The sequence below is a fragment of the Rattus norvegicus genome, chromosome 3 (genome assembly GCF_036323735.1).
Source record: "Rattus norvegicus strain BN/NHsdMcwi chromosome 3, GRCr8, whole genome shotgun sequence".
In the NCBI taxonomy this organism is placed as follows: Eukaryota; Metazoa; Chordata; class Mammalia; order Rodentia; family Muridae; genus Rattus; species Rattus norvegicus.
In genome coordinates, this window is record NC_086021.1 from 91,501,438 (window position 1) to 91,509,094 (window position 7,657).

Genomic DNA, 7,657 nt, shown 5'->3' on the forward strand with positions numbered 1-7,657 from the left:
GACTGTGGCCACCTTTAAATGCTTGGAATCAAATCCTGATCCTCTGGAAGAACAGCCAATATTCTTATCCACAGCCAATGCTCAAGTCTCCAATTCTATCAACTTTTAAAAATATTAAAATGTCACTTTTTCAAAAGGTTTGGAACTTCATTAAAGTATAAAGTGGAATTTTTCTTCCGATAAATTGTCAGAGTATATGATTATCAAGAAAAATGACAAGAATTTTAGTGCACTTGAAGAATTATCAGATTTCTGAGAAATATCGATTCATACTAGTCTTCAGACAAAGAGTGGTGAGCAAGTGGAATCTTAAATATATCCTTAATACCAGTTCAGTGTGTAAGGGGAGGCAGAGGGTAGAGAAACCTGATGAAATTGTCTTGTAGCTAATACACACCTGAAAGGAATTCTGTGAAGGGAGACTCCTGCTAGAAAAATAGGCCAAAGAAGAATGAGAAAGTAGATATAGTACCCTGTTGTCATCTGCTCTGATATAATTTCCCAGGGGCCATACTCAGCTATCACAGTTCCTTGGCAGATGCAGTCTGTGGGAGTCAAGAGTTCTACAATTAAAAATCAAGGAAGATGATTAAGTTATGATTATGTTTTTTTAATTTAAAGTTCAAGTTTTACTCATTTGTTTGTATTTGACCTCAAGACAGTTCTTGGAGCATCTACATTCAGCTTTGTCCTTTGAAAATAGTAATAAATACAAAGAATAAACAAAACCAAAACTGGTTCTTTGAGAGAATCAACAAGATAGATAAACCCTAGCCAAACTAAATAAAGGACCCAGAGCCAGTAGTATCCAAATTAACAAAATCAGAAATGAAAAGGGAGACATAAAAGAAAAATAGAAAAATTTGGAAAAGTCATCAGATCCTGCTACAAAAGCCTATACTCAATAAAACTGGAAAATCTAGATGAAATGGAGGGTTTTTTAGACAGATAATACATACCAAAGTTAGATCAAAAGCAGGTATCAAAACTGGCCCATATTTCATGAGGAAATAGAAGTTATTAAAAGTTTCCCAAAACAAGGAAAGCACAGGGCTAGATGGCTTTAGTGCAGAATTATGATAGACCTTCAAAGAAGAGCTGTTACCAACTATCCTCAAACTATTCCATAAAATCAAAACAAAGGGAACACTACCTAATTCATTCTATGAAGCCACAATTACTATGATACCTAAAACCACAGAAGGATCCAATAAAAAAGAGAATTTCAGACCAATCTCAGTTATGAATATTGACGCAAAAATACTTAGTTAAATTTAGCAAACCAAATCCAAATACACATTAAAACCATCATTCATCACAATCAGGTAGGCTTCATCCCAGGGATGCAAGATTGATTCAGTATACAAAAATCCATTAATGTAATATTCTATACAAAGTCAAAGAAAAAAAGTCACATGATTATCTCCTTAGATACTGAAATGCATTTGACAAAATACAACACCCCTTCATGCTAAAAGTATTGGAGAGATCAGGAACTCAAGGCTCATTCCTAAATATAATAAAAGCAATTTACAGCAAACCACAGCCAATATCACATTAAATGGAGAGATACTTGAAGCAATCACACTAAAATCAGAGACAAGACAAGGATGCCCACTCTCCCCATATCTATTCAATATAGTATTCGAATTGCTAGCTAGAAAAATAAGACAACAAATGAGACCAAGGAGCTACAAATTGGCAAAGAACAAACAAAGGTATCACCATTTGCAGATGATATGATAGTATACATAAGCAACCATAAAAATTCTACCAGAGAAATTCTACAGCTGATAAACAACTTCAACAGTGTGACCAGATATAAAATTATCTCAAATAAATCAGTAGCCTTCTTTTATACAAATGATGAACAGGCTGAGAGAGAGATTAGGGAAACAATTCCCTGCACAATAGCCACAGATAATATAAAATATCTTGGGGTAACTCTTACTAAACAAGTGAAAGAACTTCAAGTCTTCCAAGAAAGAAGTCAAAGAAGTTCTCAGAAAATGGAGAGATCGCCAATGCTCATGAATTGGCAGAATTAACATAGTAAAAAGGGCCATCATACCAAAGGAAATCTACCGATTCAATTCAATCCCCATTTAAAGTCTGACATAATTCTTCAAAAACATGGAAGGAGCAATTCTCAAATTCATCTGGAAATGCAAAAACCCAGAAGAGCTAAAACAATTTTTAATAATAAAATGATGGCTGGGGAATCACCATCCCTGACCTCAAGCTCTAATACAGAGCAATAGTGATAAAAACAAATGCATGGTATTGGAACAGAGTCAGGCAGGTTGATCAATGGAATAGAACTGAAGTGTCAGAAATAAAACCACACACTTATGCATACTTGATCCTTGACAAAGAAGCCACAAATATACAATAGAGAAAAGTACCTTAAATAAATGGTGCTCATTTAACTGTCTGTCTGTATATAGAAAATGAAAATAGACCCATTTTTATGACCTTGCACAAAGTTCAAGTTCAAGTGGTTCAAGGACCTTAACATAAAACCAGATACACTGAATCTAATAGAAGAGAAAGTGGAAAAAAGCTTTGAACTCATTGGAAGAGGGGGAAATTTCCTAAAGAGAAATCCAATGGCTCCCACTTTAAGATCAAGAATTGATAAACGGGACCTCTTGAAACTGGAAAGCTTCTGCAAGACCAAGGACATACTCACTAAGTCACATTGACAACCTACAGATTGGGGAAAATCTTCACTAAGTCCACACCTGATAGAGGGCTAATATCAGAATATACAAAGAACTCAAGAAGCTGACCACCAAAAATCAAAACAACCTAATCAAAAATGGGATATAGAACTGAACCGAGAATTTACAACTAAGGAATCTCGAATGGCTAAGAAGTATCTAAAGAAATGTTCAATGTTCTTAGTGATCAAAGAAATGAAAATCATTTCTGATTGATGTGAGTTGGAATATCTCAGGGGTGTTTTGATTTACATTTCCCTGATGACTAAGGATGTTGAACATTTCTTAAGGTGCTTCTCAGCCATTTCATTTTTCTCAGTTGAGAATTCTTTGCTTATATCTGTAGCCCATTTATTAACAGGGTTATTTGATTCTCTGGAGGCAACTGCTTGAGTACCTTATATATACTACATATTAGCCTTCTATTGGATGTAGGATTGGTAAAAATCTTTTCCCAATCTCCTGGTTGCTGTTTTGTCCTAAAAGCAGTGTTCTTTTCCTTTGCAATATTATGAAGTCCTATTTGTTGATTCTCAATGTTAGAGCATAAGCCATTGGTGTTCTAGTCAGGAATATTTTCCCTGTTTCCATGTATTCAAGGCTCATCCCCACTTTTTCTCCTATTAGTTTGAGTGTATCTCATTTTATGTGGAGGTCTTTGAGCCAATTGTTACTTAAACTTAGTACAGGGCTATAAGAATAGATTGATTTGCATTCTTCTACATGCTGACCTCCAGTTGAATCAGCACCATTTGTTGAAAATACTACCTTTTATCCACTGGATTGTTTTAGCTCCTTTTTCAAAGATCAAGTGACCATAGGTGTGTAGGTTCATTTCTGGTTCTTCAATTCTATTCTCTGACTGTCTTTGTACCAACACCATAAGTTTTTATCACTATTGCTTGGTAATACAACTTGAGGTCAGGTATGGTGATTCCCCAGAAGTTCTTTTATTGTTGAGGATAATTTTTGCTATCCAGGGGATTTTGTTATTCCAAATGAATTTGAAAGTTGCTATTTCTAACTCTATGAAGAATTGAGATGGAATTTTGATGGGGAATTAATTGAATATGTAGATTGCTTCGGGCAATATGGCCATTTTTACAATATAAATCTTGCCAATCTATGAGCATGGAAGATCTTTCCATCTTCTGACATCTTCATTTTCTTTCTTCAGAGACTTGAAGTTCTTGTCATACAGATATTTCACTTGCTTGGTTAGAGTCACACCAAGGTATTTTATATTATTTATGACTGTTATGAAAGGTATCATTTCCCTAATTTCTTTCTCAGCCTGTTTATCCTTTGAGTAGAGGAAGGCTACTGATTTGTTTGAGTTAATTTTATATCCCGCCACTTTGCTAAAGTTTTTTTTTTATCAGGTTTAGGAATTCTCTGGTGGAGTTTTTAGGGTCACATAAGTTAAGTGCATAGCAACCTTATTTATAATAGCCAGAAGTTGGAAAGAAATCAGACATCCCTCAACAGAGGAATGGCTACAGAAAGGGTGGTACATTTACACAATGGAGTACTACACAACTATTCAAAACAATGGCTTCATGAAATTCATAGGCAAATGGATGGAACTAGAAAATATCATCCAAGTGCATGCTGACAGGAACCTGATATAGCCATTTCCTGAGAGGCTCAGCCAGAACGTGACAAATAGAGAGGCAAATGCTAGCAGCCAACCACTGAACTGAGAATGGGGTCCCCATTGGAGGAGTTAGAGAAAGGATTGAAGGAGCTGAAGGGGCTTGCAAACTCATAAGAACAACAATACCAACCAACCAGAGTTCTCAGGAACTAAACCACTATCCAAAGACTAAATATGGACAGACCCATGGCTCCAGCTGCATATGTAGCAGAGGACAGCATTGTTGGGCACCAATGGGAGGTGAAGTGCTTGTTCCTGCCAAGCCTGGACTCCAGAGTGTAGGGGAATGTCAGTGTGGGGAGGCAAGAGGGGGAGTGGTTGGGGAGGGGAAACACCCTTATAGAAGAAGGGGAGAGGGGATTTGATAGGGGGCTTATGGAAGGGAAACTGGGAAAGGGAATAACATTTGAAATGTAAATTAGAAAATCTGAGAGAGAGAGGCGGGGGAGGGAGAGAGATATTTAGGAAGCATTTCCCTTAAAAAAAAGAAAAAGAAAAGAAATAAAAGAGAATATTATTCCAAATGAGATAACCTAACTACAAAAAACACACATGGCATGCACTCACTGATAAGTGGATATTAGCCCAAAATCTTAGATTACCCAAGAAACAATGCACAGACCACATTAAGCTCAAGAAGAAGGATGACCAAAGTGTAGGTTCCCTCTTTAGAAGAGGGAACAAAAATATTCACAGGGGGAAATATGGAGAAAAAGTTTGGAGCAAAGACTGAGGGAAAGACCATCCAGAGACTGCCATCCCTGGGGATCCAGTCGATATACAGCCACCAAACCCAGACAATATTTTTACTTTCAAGAAGTGAATGCTGATAGGAGCTTGAGATAACTGTCTCCTGAGAGGCTCTGCCAGAGCATGACAAATACAAAGGCGAATGCTAGCAGCCAACCATTGAACTGAGAACAAGATCCCTAATGGAGGAATTAGAAAAAGGATTGAAGGATCTGAAGGGGTTTGCCATCCCATAAGAACAACACTACCAACTAACCACAGGTCTCAGCAACTAAACTACCATCCAAAGACTACATGGACATACCCATGGCTTCAGCTGTACATGTAGCAGAGAATAGCCTTGTTGGGCATCAGTGGGTCCTGTCAAGGCTTGATGCCCCAATGTAGGTGAATGTCAGGTCAGGGAGGCAGTAAGGGTTGGGTGGGTGGGAGATGGGAAGGGGTTTTTTTAGACAGGAAACTGGGAAAGGTGATAACATTTGAAATGTAAATAAAAACAATAAAAATTAAAATGAAAATAAATGTATTTTTTTAAAAAAAGAAAGAAATGATCAGAGTCCTTAGTCACCAGGGATATGTAAACCAAAAGGACCCTGAGATCATCTTACACTTATCAGAACATCTAAAGTCTGACTCTCGAGGGACAGTGCACATGCAAACAAGGATGTAAAGCAAACAGTCTTCCACAGCTGGTGGGAATTCAAACTTGTAAGACTACTCTGAAAATAAATTTGATGGTTTCTTAGAAAACTGAGAATAGTTATATCTCAAGACCTACCCATCTATTGCACCCCTGAGTATATACCCAAAAGATGCTTCACCATATGAAAAGCACACTTGCTCAGCTATTTTCATAGCAGCTTCATTCCTAATAGCCAGAAACTAAAAACAATCTGGATTTCACTCAGTTGAAAAAATGGATAAAGAAAATGGCACATTTATATACTAGATTAATACTCATTTATTGATATAATAGAATAATACTCATTTATTTTAAAAAAATGACATAATGGAATCTTAATGCAAATGGATAGAACTAGAAAAGCCCATCCTGAGTGAGGTAACGCAGACCCAGAAAGGCAAATATAGTTAGTACTCAGTAAGTAGATATTAGCCATGGAGTGCAGGATAACCATGCTATAACCCACAAGGGGCTACGCTTGAATCTCACTGAGAAGCGGAAATAGAATAATCTGAGGGAACAGATGGAAGGAGGAGACAGGGTTGGGTAGAAAGTGGAGAGGGTTTCAGGAGGGATCAAGTGGGGTAGGATGGGAGGAGAGATGGGAGGGGCGATGGTGAGAGAACTAGAAACAGTGTGTGGGAGTGGGTTATCACTTGGACAAGATAAAAACTGAGAATAATGGAAACTTTTAGGAATCATCACTGTGACCCTAATTAAAATGACTAGAAATGAGGAATATGGAATCTAAAATGATCATCTTCTGTAACAAGACAAGAGTTGTAGTGGAGGTATTGGGACACCAACCCAAGCACCATACCTTCAACCCACAATTTGTTCTACCTACAAGATGTGCATGGGGTAAAGATGAGAGAGGCAGTGAGGGAACGGTCAACCAAAGACTGGCCCAGCTTGAGACCCATGACATAAGAAATCCCCCATCCCTGAAACTATTAATGATATTCTCCTAAACTTCCAGTCTGGAGCCTAGCATATCTGTCTTTAGAGAAGCTTCACACAGGAACTGGTGCAAACAGGTGTAGAGACCCACAGCCATATATTAAACAGAACTTTGAGGAATCCTGTGGACAAGGCAGAGGAAGGAAGGACTATAGGAGCCAGAGAGGTCAAGGGCATCATAAGAGAACCTACAAAATCAACTAACCTGGGCCCATAGATACCCACAGAGACAAAACTGCTAACCAGAAAGCATGTCATGTAATTTACCTAAGACCTCTGCACATATGTAACACTTGTACAGCTTGATCTTCATGTGGGACTCCTAACAGCAGAAGCAGGGACTGTTTCTTACTCTGTTGTCTGCCTTTGAATCCCTTTCCCCTAACTGGTCTTCCTTGTCTGGCCTCAATAGGGGAAGGTCCACATAGTCCTACTGCAACTTGATATGCTAAATCATGATGCTATCCATGGAAGGCCTCCCTTTCTCAGCAGAGAAAGGAAAGAGTTTAGTATAAGGGGACAGTAAGGCGAGAGGAAAGAATGGGAGGAGAGATGACAGGGGAAGCTGTGATTCAGATATAAAGTAAACAAATAAATTAATAAAATATGATATATTACTAATAGTTATTTTAATTGTGGTTATTAACAAGATTGACTATAAGATGAGAAATAGAGACAAAGCTCAAAGGAGGAGGGTTGGGTGGAATGGTTGTTTATGGCTTTCCTAGAAGATATGAGTTTAGTTCCTAGTAAATAGAACATAGGTACCTTTGGTAACTTTGGCACTCTCTTCTGTCTTGGGTATATGCATGTGTGTTTGTGTATGAGTGTGTATATATAAACAAATATATATATATATATATATATATATATATATATATATAT